Here is a 20000-nt window from a genome sequence, read left to right on the forward strand (position 1 = left end):
TCACTCGGAACTCTGGACAGGTGTTCACCTCACTCACAAGTGTGGGGACGTAATCCATCCACCAAGACCATGCCGGTGAACGAAAGCTGCACGTCGAAGGAAGGAAGGCTGGCTTTGACGCTGCAGAGCCAACGAAAACGAAACTGTGTGCCTCTCTCGAGTGTCCTTGCCTTCACGTTGCTTGCACATGGCGGAAGTGTGTTCGCTCCTCGAGTTTTCTTCTTTGTTGAACCATTAGGGACGCGTGTACTCGTCGGGACTTCGTCGCGACGGTCCAGCCACCCCTCGCGTTCGCTTCGCTCACGTAAACAAGCACAACGCCAGCGTACTTCCCCGATTCGCTAAAAACAACCATCCGACTCTCGCGTAGCATTGTCACTTGCGTATTTTGTTTCTTTTACCATCCAAACCAGATGGCACTGCGCAGTTAACGGCTCGAAAACCGGAGCCTTGCTGTAGGTTCGTTAGATGACGCCACTATTCATTCATTTGTTTTTAATTTTTTTTTAGTTTTTACTTTTTGTTTAAATTAATTGATTTGATTTTACATTACGTCGTCTCGTCATATAAACAGCAAATATTTAAACAATTTAGGCGCGCCTCCGCATCTATTTGGGCGCCGACCACCTGGCGGCGCTACTTATTTTCCAAATTCTGTTTACAAAGTATGACGGTGTTTTCATCTATCTAGCGGTCTCCTACATTTTTTTTTTTTTTTTATTATTATTTTTTTTTTTGCTTTTGTTTTGCGTTGTTCCTGCGGAGTGATAGTTCTTGGTTCTTGGTGAGCTCGGACGCTTTCCAACGCGTTAAGATTCTGGAGTGCAAACTTGTAAGAAACCTTTGCAACCGTGAGTAGTATGCAGTCGGCGCTGCTTGCACGCGATGTATTTTCGACGCGTTTTGTCCGTCTTATTGCCCGCGTGCGTTGGCGTACCTGGTTTCTGAAAGTGTGTGCGTCTCCCACGTGCATCTTAAACCATGCGTGTTCATTGCATGTTTTCGCTTGAGGAGATATCCATTTCCACCAGTGAGTAGTGTTCATTCGCCGCCGCTTCATCGCGATGTGCTTTTGACGTCTTTTTGCTTCTCTGTGCCGCCCGCCCTCCGTGCTTTCCGAAGGTGAGCACATGGTTTCGCTTTGCAGTGCGCGCTCTGCAGCGTGGTGTTGTGGCGTGGTTCCGGTGAAAGTGCCTGTGGGTGACCTCGCGTGCGTCCGTAATTCCCTGCCTTCGGCCTACTCAGCGTGGACGTCATTTCTGTCCTGTGACCTGCTGCTCAGTGCTCAGTGCTCAGTGCTGTGCTTGTGCAAGGCCTCTGGTGTGGGTGCCGTGTCCTACGTTCTACTTGTGCCCCTTATTAATTCATTAATATGTGTCGTGTGTGTGTGTGCTCTTTGAGCAGTTTCCGTTCTTGTGCCGTCCGTCCAGTGAAAGGATTTTTTTATTTTTTTTTATTAAGTTACGGCGCTTGTTTTCGTGCAGCTCTACGTGGTCGTGTCCTCGTACGCAGTGGTGTGTTTGTGGAAAGTCTGTCGTTGTGTTGTGTTGTGCAGTGCAGTGCAGTGCAGTGCAGTGCTGTGCGTGCGCCAAAGCCTCTGGATAAAAGAAAAAATATATATATATATATATATATATATAAATACACATTTTTGTTTTCTAATTTTTTTTTTAATTAATTTTACATGTGGTAAGTATGCATGACTTATACCATCCTTTGTATTGATTTATTTGGGTCGTGTCTTTTTTTTCCACATTATTAGCCTTCTTGTTCTCCTCCTCCTCCTCCTGCTTATCATTATTGTAGAAATGTTTTCCTTTTTCTTTTTTTCCTCTTTCTTTCTAAGCTTTTAGTTTCCACCAGAGTGTCGAACCGAATTTTTTATTGGTTTGCTTCGATTTGCGGGAGCACAAAAGTAATGTAGGACATTAAAATAGCACAACAAATAGAAGAACAAGAGGTATACAGGACAGGCGCTGATGTTGAACTAGTTTCATTCAGGAAAAGTGAACATGTATATACACACGACAGGCAAAGCAGCACATATTCTTAAGGGTAGAAGATATTTGAGCTGGGATGCTGGTGTCTCCCAGCACGATCAAACCATCCGGGGCTATTGCCGCCTTCTCGGCTGCCCTCGGCACTTATCGTGAATAAAAGCTATATATGTATGTTTACTTTTCCTGGATAAAACTAGTTGAAAGTGAGTGCCTGTCCTGTATACTCCTTGTCCTCGTGTTTTTTGCGCTATTTTATATATTTTACTAAGATGAACCAACAGCGTACCGTATTAAAAAGAAAAAGAAGAAGCTAAAGTGATATTATATTTACCTGGTGCTTCTTTTCGTAATAGGCACTATTTCAAGAGTGCAAACGGGTATCTTTCCATTCATTTGTAGGGTTCGCTTATTTTCAGGTGCCGAGAAATAAATTGCTTTATTTAAATTTGATGGAGCAGTAAATGACAAGCTACATACATATCTGTCTTTCCTTGTTTTTTTTTTTGTGTTATATTTTAGCCTGAATTTAAAAGTTATCAGTCTGTTGGGTCGCCTAAAATACAGGTGATTGGCATTTGAGGTTTTTTTTCTTTACAAGATAATGGTTGATTCAATTTAGCAAGTAAGCATCAATTGTGCTACTTTTTTTTTTCCTTCATCTTAAATAGAGCTAAGCAATCAACTCGACATGACGGCTACTTAATTTGTCGCTTTCTTACCGCCTGTTTTCCGAAACTGTGTGCTTTCTTTTCGTCGTCATCGACTTTGGGCTGCCGCTCCAAGTCCATAGAGCCTTTTTTTTTTTCAGCTATCCCTGCCGTACACCCTTGTACTTCTATTCATCGTCAGACTAATAGACAGTTATATTTTCTTCCGTACAGTTCCAAGTTGGCGGGTCAGTTTCGGTTCGGCTGAAACTAACTCCTCGGTTCCGGTTTTTCGTTCGCTTCGGTTTTCGGTTCGACACTCTGGTCTTCACCGTGCATGGCACCCCCCCCCCCTTCCTTCCTTCCTTCCTTCCCTCCCTCCCTCCCTCCCTCCCTCTCTCCCCTCTTCTCCTCCCTGCAAGAAAACAAACTGTCGTTTCGAAATGTTTTCTTACTTGAACTGTGAAGGTTTTCAAGTGCATTTCCTTTCCTCCTTTATTGAGCGCACAATTCTAGAGTGGAACTTCCCTTCTGACATTGCAATAAAGTTTCCTGCACAAGGAAGAAAAACCTGCCATTTGACCTCCCTTGTGTGTGCAAAGTGTCAATGTTCCTATATTATGCTTGAACATGGTCTTTTTGTCTTCCTATTTGTCGCAGAAATCATGTATGTGTATGTATGTATGTATATATATATACCAATATCGCACTTTATGGATTAATCTTGCACGACCTGTGAAAACCACGTATCTCTGGCTTTCCTCACGTTCGATTTTCGAGCAATTTATGAAGCTAGCTTGGGGAGATTGATTTCGCTCGCACACAATTCGAGGCGCGAGGACGGGCATGTACGAACGCCTACGTAGTCGGGACGGTAAACAAAACTTACACAAATTAAAATCCTGCGCAGATAATAAAAGAAAGAGCAACAAAAAAGTATGGGCGTCTTTCTTTACTAATTTCTTTTTTTTTTTTCTTTTTTAGGATTGTAAGCGGACGGGCTTCTTAAACGATACCAAAAAGCGAGACACAATTTGACAAACGGGTCACGTCACAAGAAAGAAAATCCCACATCCTCAAGCGTGTAAAAAATGCACGCAATATCTACAGTACTGGAATTTGAAGCGCTGCCAATCTCGCGTGCACTAGCCCAAATCGCCTTGCTCCCGCTCACGTCAAAGCGACACAGACCTCGTCGGAAAGGTACGCTTTCTGACGCGGTCAACCGGTAAAAACACTATATATTGTAAAATTCTGTACTTTGGACGTGATTAATTCAGACTGCTTTGCGGCTAACTAAGCGCGCGTTCTTTCCCAATGAAACGAAAGAGCGAGATTAGAAATAGAGGAAATAATTCCCGTGAAAAGAAAGAAATTCGTCTCTTATTGAGCTTGGCAGTAAAGCACGCGACATCTCCAGTATTCCGTTTGAAAGCGCTGCCCGTCGCAAGTGCAGTAGTGTACATTGTTCGGCTCTCGCCCAGTTGAAAGCGCCAGAAAGCCCGTGTCGCCTCGCGACACGGGTAACCGCTAGAAAACACGCACATTTTAAAGTCGCGTGTTTTGCACTTGATTCCTCGGAAGTACTTTGTGGGAGACGAAGCGGGCGTTCCATGCCAAGGACACGGAAGAGAGAGATTAGAAATAGAGCGAACAATTCGCGTGAAAAGAATAATATTTGTCTCCTATCAAACTTGCCAGAAAAGTAAGCGAGATTTCCAGTATTCCGTTTGAAAGCGCTGCCCGTCGCAAGTGCAGTAGTGTACAGTGTTCGGCTCTCGCCCAGTTGAAAGCGCCAGAAAGCACGTGTCGCCTCGCGACACGGGTAACCGCTAGAAAACACGCACATTTTAAAGTCGCGTGATTTGCACTTGATTCCTCGGAAGTACTTTGTGGGAGACGAAGCGGGCGTTCCATGCCAAGGACACGGAAGAGAGAGATTAGAAATAGAGCGAACAATTCGCGTGAAAAGAATAATATTTGTCTCCTATCAAACTTGCCAGAAAAGTAAGCGAGATTTCCAGTATTCCGTTTGAAAGCGCTGCCCGTCGCAAGTGCAGTAGGGTAAATTGTTCGGCTCTCGCCCAGTTGAAAGCGCCAGAAAGCCCGTGTCGCCTGGCGACACGGGTAACCGCTAGAAAACACGCACATTTTAAAGTCGCGTGATTTGCACTTGATTCCTCGGAAGTACTTTGTGGGAGACGAAGCGGGCGTTCCATGCCAAGGACACGGAAGAGAGAGATTAGAAATAGAGCGAACAATTCGCGTGAAAAGAATAATATTTGTCTCCTATCAAACTTGCCAGAAGAGTAAGCGAGATTTCCAGTATTCCGTTTGAAAGCGCTGCCCGTCGCAAGTGCAGTAGGGTAAATTGTTCGGCTCTCGCCCAGTTGAAAGCGCCAGAAAGCCCGTGTCGCAAAGCGACACGGGTAACCGCTAGAAAACACGCATCTTTTTCTTTTGTTAATCCCGTGCTTCTCATTTCGTTCCTTGAGAGGACTTTGTTGGGAACTAAGTGGCGGGGCCTTCCAAACGAAACCAATGGTAGAAACAATGAAGTGAGCAAAGAAGAGTAGTGTAAAGAAAGAAAATTGCCTATTATGAAGCCTGCCGTAAACACGCGCGATACCGCGAGCATTCGGATTAAAAGCAGTGACAATCTCACTTACTATAGCGCTCATTGTTCGGCTCTGACACAATTCAAAACGCATGAAACGCCCCGTGTAAATATTGGTTTACTTTGTAATAACAAAGTCGATAAACTTTCTGTTGACCATGTTAACATGAACTGAAAGTCGAAAAGAAGTAATCAGAGTCAAGCAGGGGTCAGCACGTTTTTAATAAAAAGCGAGAAATAATTTTTTTTTATAGGGGTAGGATGTATGTACGTATGTATGTATACATAGAGGCAGACAGGAAAAAAAGAACATTTATATATATATATATATACACACAAACACATACATACATATATATATATATATATATATATATATATATATATATATATATATATATATATATATATATATATATAAGGAGAGAGAGAGGGGAAAAAAATAAGAAAGAAAGAAGGACAAATAAATGATACTGAATAACGAGGAGCCACATAAGTGAGAGACAGTAAGTCAGTCAGTCAGTCACCGAAACTGATAACCACAAACTATGTACAGAATGCTCTTGAAGGATCTCCTTTATACTTATCGGTGCTATTATGTGGAGGTGGGGTCTGTCGAGCGTTCGATTGGTGCGAGCGGCGTCTGACGACGTCGCCGACGCCTTTCGTCGCCGTCTCGGCCGCTGCCTCCGCCGCATGGTCGTTACAGCAAGGTACCTGCGATCTCTGGCGTCTGCCGTTGGGGTCGGTTCTCGGGTGCACCTGTGTCTTGAAAACGAATGCGAGAGGAGGGTGTTTCGGAGCGTCCGCGCTAACCGAACTGTGTGAAATGACGAGTGCGTTCTGACCGAAGGCCGGGGTGCGTCCTCGCGTCCTCACGGGACCTGAAAGCTCGGCAACGCTGCGAAGGCGTCGTCAATGATTTTTTTGGCGTACGACTTTCTGTTGCTACGACGAGAAAGAAATTTATGCGCTTCTTGCCGCGTCGGTACCGACCTCGGTCGGGGATATTCCGGCTGCGCGCTCGAACGTGCTTCATTTCTTCTTGGATTTGGAAGTAATTCCTAAGCGTTGTGTGTGTTTGCGGTTCGTAAGGGGCGCCTGACGGTGGCCCCGCGTCCGCGCGTTGGTAGGGTTTTGGGCGACCCACCACGAAAAGATTACCTGGTTGATCCTGCCAGTAGTCATATGCTTGTCTCAAAGATTAAGCCATGCATGTCTAAGTACATGCCGAAACAAGGCGAAACCGCGAATGGCTCATTAAATCAGTTATGGTTCCTTAGATCGTTTCTTCCTACTTGGATAACTGTGGCAATTCTAGAGCTAATACATGCAGTGAGCCCGAAGCCCCTCGGGGCGACGGGTGCTTTTATTAGACCAAGATCAATCGGGCTTCGGTCCGTTTTGTGTGGTGACTCTGGATAACTTTGTGCTGATCGCACGGCCACGAGCCGGCGACGTTTCTTTCAAGTGTCTGCCTTATCAACTGTCGATGGTAGGTTATGCGCCTACCATGGTTGTTACGGGTAACGGAGAATCAGGGTTCGATTCCGGAGAGGGAGCCTGAGAAACGGCTACCACATCCAAGGAAGGCAGCAGGCGCGCAAATTACCCACTCCCGGCACGGGGAGGTAGTGACGAAAAATAACAATACGGGACTCTTTTGAGGCCCCGTAATTGAAATGAGTACACTCTAAATCCTTTAACGAGGATCCATTGGAGGGCAAGTCTGGTGCCAGCAGCCGCGGTAATTCCAGCTCCAATAGCGTATACTAAAGTTGCTGCGGTTAAAAAGCTCGTAGTTGGATCTCAGTTACAGGCGGGAAGTGCGTGGACACCACGTTACGGCCCATGCTGAACATCATGCCTGTCGTGGCTTGGTTCCCTTCATCAGGTGCCTTGCTTTGGCCGGCGCGTTTACTTTGAAAAAATTAGAGTGCTCAACGCAGGCGATTCGCCTGAATAACAGTGCATGGAATAATAGAACAAGATCCTGTTTCTGTTCTGTTGGTTTTTGGAATACAGGATAATGATTAAGAGGGACAGACGGGGGCATTCGTATTGCGGCGCTAGAGGTGAAATTCTTGGACCGTCGCAAGACGAACTACTGCGAAAGCATTTGCCAAGAATGTTTTCATTGATCAAGAACGAAAGTTAGAGGTTCGAAGGCGATCAGATACCGCCCTAGTTCTAACCATAAACGATGCCAACCAGCGATCCGCCTGAGTTACTCAAATGACTCGGCGGGCAGCTTCCGGGAAACCAAAGTATTTGGGTTCCGGGGGAAGTATGGTTGCAAAGCTGAAAATTAAAGGAATTGACGGAAGGGCACCACCAGGAGTGGAGCCTGCGGCTTAATTTGACTCAACACGGGAAAACTTACCCGGCCCGGACACTGGGAGGATTGACAGATTGAGAGCTCTTTCTTGATTCGGTGGATGGTGGTGCATGGCCGTTCTTAGTTGGTGGAGCGATTTGTCTGGTTAATTCCGATAACGAACGAGACTCTAGCCTATTAAATAGGTGCGTGGTTCTCTGCACCTTGCACCCTTCTTAGAGGGACAAGCGGCTCCTAGCCGCACGAAACAGAGCAATAACAGGTCTGTGATGCCCTTAGATGTCCGGGGCCGCACGCGCGCTACACTGAAGGAAGCAGCGTGTTTTTATCCCTGTCTGTAAAGACTGGGTAACCCGTGGAACCTCCTTCGTGATTGGGATAGGGGCTTGCAATTGTTCCCCTTGAACGAGGAATTCCCAGTAAGCGCGAGTCATAAGCTCGCGTTGATTACGTCCCTGCCCTTTGTACACACCGCCCGTCGCTACTACCGATTGAATGATTTAGTGAGGTCTTCGGACCGATACCCGGAGCGGCCTTTCGGGTGCGCCGGTGTGTTGGAAAGATGACCAAACTTGATCATTTAGAGGAAGTAAAAGTCGTAACAAGGTTTCCGTAGGTGAACCTGCGGAAGGATCATTACCGGATGTTATTTGGCATCGTTTTGTCTTCTTCCTCTTGTACGGGGAATGGACTCGATGTGCGAATTTATCTGGCGCCGATCCCGACCAAGCTTGGATGCCGTCGGGACGGCACAAAAAAAAAACAACTGTGGTTCGGATGTGCCTTTTTCTTTGGGTGGCCTCCGTTCCTTTCGATGATGCACCCAGCGGGAGCCCTCTGCTGCCTCGATTGAGAAGAGATTTCAAATGCACCGGGACAATCCGCGGGTTACAAAAGGCGCATCGCCCCCTTTTTCGTCTCTTCTCGAGGATCGCCCTTTTGTTTTGATTAACGAAGAGGCGTTTGAGAAGAAGCTTTTTTTTGCGCTTTCGAGATGGCATGGGATGTGCCGGGCGCGAAAAAAAAACAACAACTTGTGTTTTGTCGTACTGATTGAAAAATCCAAAAACACGACTCTAAGCGGTGGATCACTCGGTTCTCGGGTCGATGAAGAACGCAGCCAGCTGCGAGACTTGGTGTGAATTGCAGGACACACTGAGCACTTACTCTTTGAACGCACATTGCGGCCTCGGGCCTTCCCGTGGCTTCGTCTGTGTGAGGGTCGGATCATATATCAAGAGAGGAGAATTTGTTTTCTACCTCGTTTTGACTGTGTCGGATCGTGGGCAGCACGCAGTTTTATGCTTTCTTGCGTTGCGTTTTCTTTGAGCAAATGCACGAGTGGTGCGATTGCACGCGTGCGCTTAACCAGTCCTCCTCCTCCTACGAGTTTTTATCGAACACTGCATGGGAAAACGAAACTCGATGGATACCGTTTGTGGAAAATCCCGTACCAAAAAAATCTTTCGCACGTTGAACGGCGCTGTGACGTCGGTGCGTTAGAAACGGAGATTTGAAACGGTTTCTTTTCGATCGATTCTGTTTTCTTTCGCGTGGATGTTGTTCGAGTGGAAAAACCGTGGGACGGAGTTGGCGTTGGCGCGTTGAAACGCGGCGTCGGCAAATGTAAATCTCGTGGCGTTGATTTGCACAAAAAAAAGAAAAACGCTTCTGGGAGGAAAGTTTTTTGCGTCGTAGCCTTCCGTCAGTCTAAGACCTTCGCGTCCCCGATGAATACTGGAGCCATCCAGTAGGGGAATGCCGTTGGATTGCGCGCTTTCTTTTTTGTCGAATCGAAAGCGATGCAAAGCGTGTGTACAACAACTGTTAGTTCGCCATCCTTTTGTGTTTTTGACATGTGGTGAGGAGGCGAAGTTTTTGTTGGAAAGCGCACAAAATAAAAAAAAAGATTGTCGACCTCACATCAGGCGAGACAACCCGCTGAATTTAAGCATATCACTAAGCGGAGGAAAAGAAACCAACAGGGATTCCCTTAGTAGCGGCGAGCGAAACGGGACCTAGCCCAGCACCGAATCCCTCGTCCTTGCCGGCGATCGGGAAATGTGGTGTATGGGAGGTAACGTTCCCGAGAGTTTTGCGGTGGTGCAAGTCCCCCTGACAGGGGCTTGACCCAGAGTGGGTGCCAGGCCCGTCTCCGCCACTGCTCTCTCGGGATGGAACCTCCCGTGAGTCGGGTTGCTTGAGAGTGCAGCCCTAATTGGGTGGTAAACTCCATCTAAGGCTAAATACGTCCGAGAGACCGATAGTTCACAAGTACCGTGAGGGAAAGTTGAAAAGAACTTTGAAGAGAGAGTTCAAGAGTACGTGAAACCGCTTAGAGTAAAACGGGTGGGCCCTCGAAGCTCGAGGGCGGTGGGATTCAGTTTCGCTGTGACGTGGAGCGGTGTCAGCGTCTTGGTTTACGGGCTCTCCTTGTGGGGGCCCGTTCCGGCTGCCCGCGCGGTGCCGCGCACTCCGGAACGCATTTTCCACCGTCGGTAGGACGCCGCGACGGGCACGGGTAACCCTTTCAAGAACGACTTTGAGTCCGGCCGCTGGAGGTGACCGGCGACGGCCCTTGTTTGGCTGTCGTGGGAGTTATACCTGGCCGGTAATCGAGTACGTCACCCTGCCCAGGCCTCATGGGCTACTCCCTTCGGGGAGGCCCGAAACGATGCCCTCCGGAATGCGGAGCGGGAAACCCGGCTGGGTCAACGGGTCGCCTGTCTTACGCCAGGTATTCGCCTGACGTTCGGTGTTTGGGGCTCGGAACCGGCGAGGCGGGTTCTTTCCGCGGAGGGTCGTCATGGTTGGCGGCGAGTAGGTCGGTAACCCACCCGACCCGTCTTGAAACACGGACCAAGGAGTCTAACATGTGCGCGAGTCAATGGGTCCCTCAAAACCCAGAGGCGCAATGAAACGTGAAGGCGCGGCCTCGTGCCGTGCCGAGTTGCGATCCCGGGCCGCCCAGGGGTCCGATGAAGGGAGCAGCAACGGCCCGTCCCACACGCTCACGTCGTGGGGGCGGCGCTAGAGCGCACACGTTGGCACCCGAAAGATGGTGAACTATGCCCGGGCAGGACGAGGCCAGAGGAAACTCTGGTGGATGTCCGAAGCGTTCTGTCGTGCAAATCGATCGTCCGACCCAGGTATAGGGGCGAAAGACTAATCGAACCATCTAGTAGCTGGTTCCCTCCGAAGTTTCCCTCAGGATAGCTGGCGCTTGTTGCCGAGACCAGTCACACCTGGTAAAGCGAATGATTAGAGGCATTGGGGTCGAAACGACCTCAACCTATTCTCAAACTTTCAATGGGTGTGTCGGAGGCCTTCTGGTCTGAGGCCTCCGGAAGCGATGAGAGTGCCAAGTGGGCCACTTTTGGTAAGCAGAACTGGCGCTGTGGGATGAACCAAACGCCGGGGTAAGGCGCCCGATGCGGGACGCTCATGAGATCCCATGAAGGGTGTTGGTTGCTTAAGACAGCAGGACGGTGGCCATGGAAGTCGGAACCCGCTAAGGAGTGTGTAACAACTCACCTGCCGAAGCAACTAGCCCCGAAAATGGATGGCGCTCTAGTGTCGAGCCTATCCCCGGCCGCTGCCGGCAGATGCACGCAAACAAGGGGGTGCTAAGCTGCAGCGAGTAGGAGGGCCGCTGCGGTGAGCGTTGAAGGTGTCGGGCGTAAGCCCGCCTGGAGCCGCCGCTGGTGCAGATCTTGGTGGTAGTAGCAAATACTCAAGTGAGAACCTTGAGGACTGAAGTGGAGAAGGGTTCCATGTGAACAGCAGTTGAACATGGGTCAGTCGGTCCTAAGGGAAAGGAGAAGTTCTTTCCGAAGCGGGAGCACTTTTTTGCAGTGGAGAGAGCCCCGCAGTGACCGAAAGGGAATCGGGTTAATAATCCCGAACCCGGACACGGAGATTGGTCCTTCGGGGCCCAGTGCGGTAACGCAAACCAGCTCGGAGACGCCGATGCGAGCCCCGGGAAGAGTTTTCTTTTCTCTGTAAGGAGATCGAGTCCCTGGAATGGGTTCGCCCCGAGATAGGGATGGTGGCTCCGTAGAGCAGTGCGGTTCTTGCGCTGTCCGGTGCGCTCGCGTCGGCCCTTGAAAATCCGAGTGAGGGAGTGTGATTTTCGTGCCGGACCGTACCCACATCCGCAGCAGGTCTCCAAGGTGAACAGCCTCTAGTCGATGGACCAATGTAGGTAAGGGAAGTCGGCAAAACGGATCCGTAACCTTGGGATAAGGATTGGCTCTGAGGACTGAGCCGGTCGGGCTGGGGACCTGAAGCAGGAACGGCACTGCACCGGGACTGGGCGGGGCTCGCCGTTCACGCGGCGCGGCCAAGCCCGGACCAGCGTCGGGACCTTCCTGTGGAAAGCCTCAGCTGCGCGGCGTCTGAGGGCTTCGTGCCCAAAGTGCTATGCTTCGGCCGGCAAAAAACAGTCAACTCAGAACTGGCACGGACAGGGGGAATCCGACTGTCTAATTAAAACAAAGCATTGCGATGGCCGCTGGTCGGTGTTGACGCAATGTGATTTCTGCCCAGTGCTCTGAATGTCAACGTGAAGAGATTCATCAAAGCGCGGGTAAACGGCGGGAGTAACTATGACTCTCTTGTGTTCGGGTTGCCAGCCCGTTCGCCTGCAATCACTTGGCCCAAAACACAAAGGAAAAATGCAAAGCATCAGCTCAAGGGCTGGTGCTCCAAGTCCTACCCGAATGAGTGCATCGGGCGTAGGCGTAAGCGTTGCCGACGACGACGCTGCCACGCAGCCATGGTTCGGCTGCACTGAGTGTGAAGCCAGCTTCAGCACCCTACGTGGACTTCGAATCCACGCGGGGCAGAAGAAGCACGGAACCCAGGACGGTTCACTCCGTCTGCCCCCCAAGGAAGCAAGGAGGCCCCGCCGTGTCCCACCGGTCCCTGCCGATGCCTGCCGGACACCATCTGCCGGTCCTTCTCGGCCCCTGCCGGTCCCACTGGCCCCCGCTAGTGACTGTTGGCCACCAACTCCCGGATCCAGCCGGCCACCTTCTGCCGGTCCCAGCCGGCCACCATCTGCCGGTCTTAGCCGGCCACCATCTGCCGGTTCCAGCCGGCCACCATCTGCCGGTTCCAGCCGGCCACCTCCCCTGCCCCTGCCGGTCCCACCGGCCCCCAGTGGCAACTGCCGGTCACCACCTGCCGGCCCCTGCCGTTCCCTGCCGGTGCTACCGGTCCCCTCCGTTGATGGCCTGCCGCCATCCAGATGCCCCAGTCCTCCAGTCCCTGGCGGATCCCCTGCTGGATCCTGTGGGGGGCTGCCAGATCCCTTCGGGGTCCTCAGACCTTCACCTGCTGGAGCTTCCGCTGGTGCCTGCCGGCCGGTGTCTGCGACGACTGCTGACGTTCCCGCTGATGCTGCCGCCGCGGTCTGTCGGCCGCCATCTGCCGGAACCCAAGGGAGTGGATTCCACTTCACATGCCCGGAATGCTCTAGAGCATTTTCAACACCGATCGGGCTCTCTCAACATCTCAGACAGGCCCACCCAGTGGCCTACAATGCCACCATCAAGACAACCAGGACCAAGGCGCGCTGGGACCCCGAGGAAACGTACCTCATGGCTAGTCTGGAGGCGGGAATACCCAGCGACTGTGCCAACATGAATCAGACACTGTGCTCCCTCTTACCGCGGGGTTCGCAGCGCACATACGACGCGGTGAAGTCCCACCGTCGTACAGCTGCCTACAGGGAGCTCGTTGCCGGGTTTCGAGCAACCGCCTCTAGCACCAGCGCCGACCACACGGCGCCCGGAGCTGAGTCGGGAAGCAGAGGGCGTCTTTCGGTTCCGGAGAGCCGGGAGAGCTTCCCTGAACGAGACCTGGGATGTCCTCCGCCCCCAACGGAAAGTAACAAGGCTGCCCTGCGATCCCTAATCGCTAGAGCTCCACCTGCGGAGTTTGAGGGCCCTTGGCTATGGGACATTGCCAGGCAGGCGACGATGGGGGTCAACGTGGTCCTTCTGCTGGACCAATACCTCAAGCAGGTTTTCACCGTGGCCAGGCCCCGTATGAGGAGAAAGAAGGCACCGCCCTGCGGCCGAAACGAGAGCAGGCGCAAGCGGAAAAGACGGGAGTACGCCGAGACCCAGGACAGGTTCTCCAGGAGGCAGTCCGACTGTGCCAGGGAGGTGCTGGACGGCCCAGCATCGTCCACCATTCAGGATCCGGTCGGGTTCCTGGCCACCTGGAGGGATATCATGACCGGCCCCTGTCCTGCGGCCCCCTCTGAGGCCCTCCCAGAACGCCTGGCGGAGATAGACCTCCTCTTCCCGGCATCGGCGAGGGAGATCAGCGAGGCGATGATCCCAGCCGGATCAGCTGCTGGACCAGATGGCTTCACGGCACGCCTGCTGAAGTCGGTGCCCCCGCTCCTGCTGAGGGTCCTGGTGAACCTGCTACTGCTGACGAGACAGGTGCCGGTGGCCCTCCGTGAGGCCCGAACCACGTTCATCCCGAAGACCATGGATGCCACGGAGCCTTCCCAGTTCCGGCCCATCACGGTGGCTTCGGTGCTACAGCGCCTGGTTCACCGGATCCTGGCTAAGCGGGCGGTGGCGGCGGTGCCGCAAAACTTTCGGCAGCGGGCCTTCCAGCCCGTGGACGGCTGCGCCGAGAATATTTGGCTCCTCTCGGCAGCCATCAGTGAGGCCAAGCGCAGCCTCCGACCACTTCACATGGCAAGCATCGACCTGACCAAGGCCTTTGACCGCGTGTCCGTGGAGGCCATCCTGAGGGGTGCAAGGCGGGCCGGGTTCTCCAGCGACTTCGTGAGGTACCTCAAGGATCTGTACACCAACTCCAGGACCGTCCTCCAGTTCCAGGGGGAGGCACTTGGTGTGCAGCCTACGACGGGCGTCAGGCAGGGAGATCCCCTCTCTCCTGTCCTGTTCAACCTCGTACTGGACGAGTACCTCGCGAACGTCGACCCAAACATCGGGTTCGTCGCTGGGGACCTGCGCCTGGATGCCATGGCCTTCGCGGACGACCTGGTCGTCTTTGCGTCGACACCGCAGGGGCTGCAGTTGCGCCTCGACCAGATCCAGGACTTCTTCGCGCCCCGTGGCCTGCAGGTGAACATCAAGAAGAGCTTCACGCTCTCCATGCAGCCATCGGGGCGTGACAAAAAGCTCAAGATCGCTACGGACAACCTCTTTACCGTGGCGGGTACCCCCCTCCCAACATCGGAAGTCACCACACTGTGGCGCTACCTGGGGGTCACCTTTTCACCACAAGGCACCAAGAACACAGGGCTCCGTGCCCAGCTGCAGGAGCTGCTGACACGAGTAAGCAAGGCCCCCCTTCGGCCCCAGCAGAGGCTGGTGATACTGCGGTTTCACCTCCTGCCGCGCCTCTACCATCGGCTGGTTCTGGGGCCCTGGACCAACGACTTACTGCGGAAGATGGATGTCTCCATCAGGGGCTCGGTGCGGCGCTGGTTGGACCTCCCTCACGACACTCCCCTGGGCTTCTTCCACGCCCCGGTCGCTGAGGGGGGCCTCGGGATCACGTCACTCCGGGCCGCCATACCATCCATGCTGATCCAACGCCTGGGAAACCTGTCCCTCAGCAGCCACCCAGGCTGTGAGGCAGCGATTCGAACCCCGCTGCTCACAGGCCTGCTGAGGAGAGCCACTGCTGCCACCAGTTATCAGGGCAGAGAACTCACAACCAAGATGGATGTCCACCGGATGTGGGCCATGCTGCTGCACCGGAGCTGCGACGGGAAGGCACTGAAGGAGTCGAGGAAGGTCCCGGCAGCTCACCGGTGGCTGACAGATGGCACCCACTTTCTATCCGGACGAGAGTTCATCAATCTCGTAAAACTCAAGATAAATGCGCTCCCAACCCTGGAACGTACCAGCCGAGGAAGGGACCGTGATATCAACTGCCGTGCTGGGTGCCAGGCGCCGGAATCCCTCGGCCACGTGCTCCAGGCCTGTCATCGTGGCCACCGTGGGCGAGTGAAGCGACACGATAACGTCGCAGGCTACGCCTGCGGTCGGTTGGCGCAGATGCAGTGGCAAGTCAAGTGGGAGCCACACTACACCGTCTCCGGGAACGTTATGAAGCCGGACCTTGTCGCGTACAAAGACGCGGACTGTGTGGTCCTGGACGCCCAGATCGTGGGGACCACCCTGGGACTTGGGTTCCACCATGCCCAGAAGAAGGCTAAATACAGCATCCCGGACCTCCTGGACCAGATCCGGGGAGACCGAGCGGGGACCGTGGCTGTATCGACAATCACGCTCAACTTCCGTGGGGTGTGGTCGGCCGAGAGTGCCCACGACCTCAAGGGACTCGGCTTCACTGACAATGACCTCAAGAACATGTCTGTTCGCTGCCTCCAGGGCGGTGTCGCGTGCTTTCGTCGGCACCGCAACATGACCACTGTGGTGCGAGCCACGGGCGAAGACGCTGAACCCCGATGCACTCGTTCGGGCCCGCCACCAGTCTAGGCTGGTGGCCAACTCTGGTGCCTCTGCCTCATCAGAGAGCAAGACCGTCATCGCAGCACCCCGGAGCTGCAGCCCTGGGTCTACCAAGACTTAGGTTGTATTGCTTAGGGTGATGTTGGGTTGAATAAACGGTTAAATAGCCAAATGCCTCGTCATCTAATTAGTGACGCGCATGAATGGATTAACGAGATTCCCATTACCGTAGCCAGAGATCTGCTAGTGGTCCGCTGTAACACAGAAAACCAAACGTTTGTGCTAGCAAACGTTTATATACCACCTGATGACGACATAACACCTTGGCTGCAAATAATCAACGAAGTTGTAGAACAGCACAAATCAGAAAAACTTATATTATTAGGAGACTTTAACGCAAAAAACCCCAGCTGGGGGGGACAGAGATTAGACCAGAGAGGAGAGGAATTAGCAGACCTTTTTATAAGCTTAGAATTAGTGTGGATCAATGACAGAAACTCGTCCCCAACTTTCCCCTCACCAAACGGCGAAAGTTGGATTGATCTAACTATTGTAAATGGACACACATTAGGACACATTTCGGATTGGGAGGTTTTGGACACTCCTTCAGGCAGCGACCACAGCTACATCAAAATTACAGCTTTTGGAAACAGGTGCCCAGTCAAAAGACTAACAAAAACAGGCGAGATAAAGGTTATAGACAAATTAATAAAAGACCGCTGGCTTAGGGACATGTCAAGCAGACCTCTCGTTTCCAAAAATCATTTAGAGCATGTAATTAGAACATTTTATGACAAAATTGAAGAACTTACGGAAATATATTCCAAGGTAGTTACCTATCGAGCAAATGAAGTTAAATGGTGGACCCCACAACTTTCTATCGAACGTAAAAAAATTCGGGCGCTTCGGCGCAGATATCAAAATTGCAAAAATAACAATAGAGATCACTTTAAGAAGTCCTATTATGAAGCGCACAAAGATTATAAAAGCAACATGAAGGATGCAAAGCAGAGCTCTTTTAAAGAGTTCTGCGGTGTCATCCACGGCAATAATGTTTTTACCCTCCCATATAAGATAGCACTTAACAAACTTAAACGCCCGGTAGTGCTTTGTCCTCTCGTGTTACCAGATGGAGTTCGGACGAAAAGTCTGGCAGAGACAGTACGTTTTATCCTAACAACGCTATTCGAGGAAGATGACCCAAACAGCGACTCGGCACATGAGACCAACGTGCGTCTCATGTCACTCGAAGATATCAATACAATCAATGACATACCATTCACTTCAGCAGAGGTAGATGCTGTTTTGGCTAAATTGAAATTAACAACTGCACCAGGAATTGATAATATCAAAACCTTTTTTCTGAGAACAATCTACAACAACTTTAAAGAACTCTTTCTTAAAATTTTCAACGCGTGTCTGGAATTTGGTTATTTCCCCGCTGAATGGAAAGAAGGAAAAATAATACTACTCAAAAAGACAGATAGGGTTGACAGTCCCTCCGGATATAGACCGATCTGTCTGAACTCCATCTTTGGTAAAGTATTAGAAAAATTAATTAACAATAGGCTGTACCATTTCTTACACTCTAAAAAACTACTTCATGAAAACCAATTTGGCTTTACCCACAGAAAGTCTGCAGTAAGCGCGTTATACAAAATTAAAACTAAGCTGGAGGACGTCAAGAGGGAGGGGAAGAAGGCAATCTTGGTGTCTCTGGACATCAAGGGAGCCTTCAACTCGCTCTGGGCCCCAGTAGTAATTAACAAACTAAGAGAAAACAACTGCCCCAGAAATCTCTTCAATTTGGTTCGAGACTTTTTGACAAACCGCAAAATGTCCTACTTAACAAAAAGCGAAAAAATTACTATCGGCTCAGTAAAGGGGTGTCCGCAAGGTTCACCCCTCAGTCCACTTCTTTTCAATGTTGTTATTGCGGATCTTCTTCAACAAAGATTCGAAAACAATATAACGATTCAGGCATTTGCTGACGACGTAACCCTAATAGTGACGGGAAAATCACGGAAAGAACTGGAGGACAATGCAAACCGGGCGCTAAACCTCATTAAAGAATGGGGAGATGAAAAAAGGCTAAGCTTTAACCCGGCCAAGTGCGAAATTCTTGATATTGGAGATCGGTATAAAAAACGAGTACCAACCATTAAATTGGGAGGTCGCAACCTCACCCATGTAAATTCATTAAAAATCCTCGGATCGTTTTCGACTCAAAACTGACATTCACGGCACATGCAGAATATCTAAAATCTAAAATAACTCAAAGCACCCAAGCCCTCGGCATGTTTTCCGGGGTCAACTGGGGCATCAAGGGGACACAATTCAGAGATATTTATATCAGAGGAATAGAACGAGCAATTACGTACGCCGCCCCCGTATGGTGGAAAAATACAAACAATTCGCACTTGGCCAGAAAGCTACAGTCAGTACAAAGAACGCCGCTTTTGAAAATAACTAAAGCATACCGCACCGTTAGCAATATCAACCTTAATATTCTCTCAAACATTATGCCAATAGCACTAACACTCGATAAAGAAGCCGCGTCATTTCACTTGTTTCAGAGAAACAGTGACCACACTATACTTGGGACGACCTGGGAGACGGAAAAAATCCAAAAACTGTTAGATCCCTGGGATACGCACCCAGCAGAAAAAACAGCTGTATCATTCTTTAAAAAAGCGCCTAGCACTGCTCAGCTTAACATTTTCACAGATGGATCTGTCTGTAACCAGACGATAGGAGCAGCATTTATAATACTAGATGAATCGGAAAAATCAAATAAGAAAGCAATGTACAAATTAGAAAAGCACGCAACAATATATGATGCCGAAATGATTGCAATTCTGAAAAGTCTGGAATACATATCAACTTTTCAAGACAGTACAACCTTTAACCTATTCACGGATAGCCTATCCACACTGCAGGCCCTAGCTAACCCCCACAATAACCATCCAATAATTCAACTCATAAAAAATACCATTAAAACAATTCGAACAATGCATAGTATAAATCTAATGCATGTGAAAGGCCACACTGGGGTGGAGGGAAACGAATTGGCAGATAAACTAGCAAATAAAGCGCGAACTCATGGAGAACCGGTAGCGTTACCCATGGGGAAAAACTATGTCAAAAAAGAAATCAAAATTCAACTCTTTAAAGAATGGGATCAGCGATGGAAAGAGGAGGGGCAAAACTCCGAATTGAGTACATGGATCCCTAGTATATACGATATACCAGACAATTTTCCAGCAAACTTTTACGTCTCACAGGTCGTCACCAATCATGGCAGGCTGCCTTATTACCTCTATAGAGTGAAACTGTCTCCCGACCAAAACTGCTTCTGCGGGAGGCAGTGCGTTAATTTCCTGCACTATCTTAATGAATGCCCGTTACTAAAACCTCTCGCGGAACAAGTGTACAGTTTATTGCCCGGCAAAGTGACCACTGTCGCGGATAAAGATAAAATTAACATTCTAAAAAACCAAAAAATTCTTAAACTAATTGGAGAAATGTTAAATCTCATTGGGGCAAAATTAGGCACATTAGAACGAAGAGGGCTAACATAACAAAAAAGTGATTGCCTGTCGGAAAAAGCGGGCACAGTGCAATAATCGGTGAGCGTCCCCGCCCGCACCACAGGTGCAAAGTGCTCTGCACCTTCCGACACGCAACACGTGCCCAGGCACTTCCTGGCGCGCAGGGAAGAGGGAAGGGATGGGAGGGATGGGGGAAGGGAACTCACAAACACACAGACACACTCACTTGCACAACAACAGGAAGGTGAAACCCGGGAATACTCCCCCATGCAGCGGTGCCCCCGCCCCCGCGACCCTCCAAAACCCCGTACTGATGGGTAAGGTACGGGGAAGGGGTGAGGCAACGGTGAATAGCCCCTCACCATGGAGTGGA

At 50.6% G+C, this 20000-nt stretch overlaps 2 non-coding genes across 2 annotated transcripts; both read left to right on the forward strand.

Moving 5' to 3' along the window:
* The first annotated feature begins 6425 nt into the window (after positions 1-6425).
* Positions 6426-8241, forward strand: LOC120845585. The gene has a single exon (XR_005716787.1). It is a non-coding gene; the product is annotated as a small subunit ribosomal RNA (ribosomal RNA).
* A 433-nt stretch (positions 8242-8674) lies between these two features.
* LOC120845468 lies at positions 8675-8827 on the forward strand. Its single transcript, XR_005716668.1, has one exon. It is a non-coding gene; the product is annotated as a 5.8S ribosomal RNA (ribosomal RNA).
* The last annotated feature ends 11173 nt before the right edge of the window (positions 8828-20000 follow it).

The sequence above is a fragment of the Ixodes scapularis genome, unplaced genomic scaffold (assembly GCF_016920785.2).
Source record: "Ixodes scapularis isolate PalLabHiFi unplaced genomic scaffold, ASM1692078v2 ptg001158l_1___fragment_3__unscaffolded, whole genome shotgun sequence".
NCBI lineage: Eukaryota > Metazoa > Arthropoda > Arachnida > Ixodida > Ixodidae > Ixodes > Ixodes scapularis.